The sequence below is a fragment of the Osmerus mordax genome, chromosome 2 (assembly GCF_038355195.1).
Source record: "Osmerus mordax isolate fOsmMor3 chromosome 2, fOsmMor3.pri, whole genome shotgun sequence".
NCBI classification, from domain to species: Eukaryota; Metazoa; Chordata; class Actinopteri; order Osmeriformes; family Osmeridae; genus Osmerus; species Osmerus mordax.
The window spans coordinates 22,393,108-22,395,688 of NC_090051.1; the positions used below are offsets into that span (position 1 = coordinate 22,393,108).

The 2,581-nt window shown below is 41.6% G+C and overlaps 1 protein-coding gene across 1 annotated transcript in view; it reads left to right on the forward strand.

Annotated features, from left to right (window-relative positions):
* Window positions 1–472: 472 nt before the first annotated feature.
* Window positions 473–2,581, forward strand: part of mlphb (melanophilin b) — a 22,170-nt gene continuing 20,061 nt past the window's right edge. The window contains exon 1 of the mRNA XM_067261535.1: window positions 473–566. The gene's annotated coding sequence lies outside the window, so the exon portion shown is untranslated. The remainder of the gene's footprint in view (window positions 567–2,581) is intronic.

The following is a 2,581-nucleotide window of genomic DNA, read 5'->3' on the forward strand; positions in this document are numbered from 1 at the left end:
CAACAGGGGTGTGACAGTCCAGGAAACGAGAAGATTGTCTAATGGCAGGTCTCACATGGCCCAAATCAAGGTTAAACAGGCAATTGAGTTTGTCTGTTTGAGAGGAAATGAGTCTGCCCCAGGAACCTCTCTGATTGTTCTTGTAATTGTATTGTGATGCCATTAAACTTGACACGAATAGTGAATAAATAGGCATCTATCAGCATCTATATGGTGGTATGAGCAAACATGTCTAGCTCACAACTAACACAGTGAAAAGACAGAAAAAAAGAAAGAAACAAGACAATAATAATAATATAAATCCACATATAAATAAAATATTAATCCATATAAACAAAGCAAAGCTGGCATTCCTTATGATGTAATGTGTGCTGAGCATGGGTCCTGACCTTCAGAGGGGACGACAGGGAGGTGGGACGAAGTTAGACTTCAAGTCTTTTCTTCCCCTAGTTAACAAGACATGTGATTAAGCAGCGCTGCAGGCTTCTTAGCTCCACTGCAGTCGGTCTGGCTACTTCTCCAGAGGGAATACAACCACAGGCTACCAAGCTAACACAGAGGTCAAGGTAAGCAAGGGAAGATTGTAGCTTAAAATGTAGGTGCTTTTCCAAAAACTGTACAGGGTTGAGTTGAGGAATTCTGTGGAAGTTTGTAAGGTTTTATTTTAAATAGGTTACCTATTGACTTTTCTTACTGGAGAGGTCTGCAGGCCTAGAGATGGCATGACATGCATTTCCACTTGTGGTTTCAAATTTCATGTTACTACCAGCTCAGCAGTATGTTTTGATGGTAATCTGTTATCAGTATAGTGCTGTGGACTGTCCTATATCCTGGTTTAATCAATTTGATTCACTTGTGACTTGAAGGCATTTTATCTTAAAAGTGGAATCTTATAGGTGGACTATTTTGAACTGGAAGACTGTCCACAGTGTCCAGGCAAAAACAGACAGATTTGACATTTTTATTGCAATTCTTGACAGTCCATTGTTTTCATAAGTGCTTAATAACTTTAGAAATGTGTAATGAGATTAGTTCATGGCCAAAGCTCTCACTTTATAACTCAGATATTCAACAACTAGAGTGCATTGCTGCAATCTGTTTAACGGAACCTACAATCTGTCCGTATTTCAGATCAAATTAACTCATTTTGGTTACTGAACCAGTTTGGATGCTTTGTACGTGTTCGGAACATGGTTTCAACTGAGTCACAGTCTTACACATCTTGTTATCACCCCAGCCTTCCTTTAGCAAATACAACTGTAGTTGAGCAACAATACACCTGTTGTAGGCCCTACTGTACACTGTAGCTGACACAAAACAGGAGGAAAACATTAAAATCATGTGAGGAGCCTCTGATTCAGGAACAGTTTATAAGCTTCAGTATCAATATCATCTTGGAAAAGTACTAAAGGTTTTGAAATTCTCAAAGGATTTCCGAATAGTCAAATCACTCACACCCTGTACGCAAACACACAGAACCATACAAACTGCTCCATTCTTGTGTGTTGGAGATTAGCAGTCAGAAAGCAGAGAAGGTCCATAATACATTGAGTGTATTGTTATGACGAGTCATTATTTGTCTACCAGTCAGTGGTTAGCAAGACTCTGTTCTACTTGTTGTCATAGCAGCATGCTTACTCTTTGGATTACCAGTCAAGTTGCTGAAACAGAAAAGCGATTACGGTGTCTATTTTCCTAATTATGCAGTGCCTTGTGATAAACAGGAGCGTTTTGAACACTTCCTTGGTTTCTGTCTTTAAATAAAATGTTTTTATCAATATGAGTCTGAGGATGTCATTTTGTGTACAGCCTGTGTCTCTCTGTGTGTGTGTGTGTGTGTTTGCGTGTGTGAAAGTGTGTGTTCTGCATCAGTGCAAGTTACCTAATTTTCAGCAAAACTAAATACATTTATTGTGAAGCAGCAGCCTGGGAAAAATGTGGCCTTGCGTAATTGTGTGAAGCGCAGACAGGCCGACTACTCTCCATGGCGATGTGATGGTTGTGCTTGAGCCAGGTCACAGGGTAGCTTGTACTAGCAGTCTGAGCCCCAAGAAGGAACTACAGTATGTCCTATTTACAGTGTCTGAGTTACTACTGTTCAAGAAAGGGATTAGCCAATGTGCCCACACCACCGATTTAAATCCTATCTGGTATTTGAATATCTGCTGGAAAACAGATATCTTCTGAGAACCTGCTCGCGTGCGTGCCAGTGTTTGTGTGTGTGTGGGTGTGTGTGTGTGTGTGGGTGTGTGTGTGTGTGGGTGTGTGTGTGGGTGTGTGTGTGTGGTTGTGTGGGTGTGTGTGTGTGTGTGTGTGGGTGGGTGTGTGTGTGGGAATTTTTGTGGGTCTAGCTGTCTTTCGTAAGGGAACTCTGCACCTTGTTGGTGGAGCTCGCTCGGACGAGGAGTGTCACCAAAATACTAGTTTAAGGGATGAAGCGAGAGCCCATAAACCCAGGGTTAAAGAGAAGAGCTGGCAGCAAACATGGTTGCTTTGTGGGTCTCAGTTGCTTTGTGGGTCTCAGATCATAGACCCAAGTTGCTTGCTAATCACTCAAACTGGTCAGTGTAATCATATACAT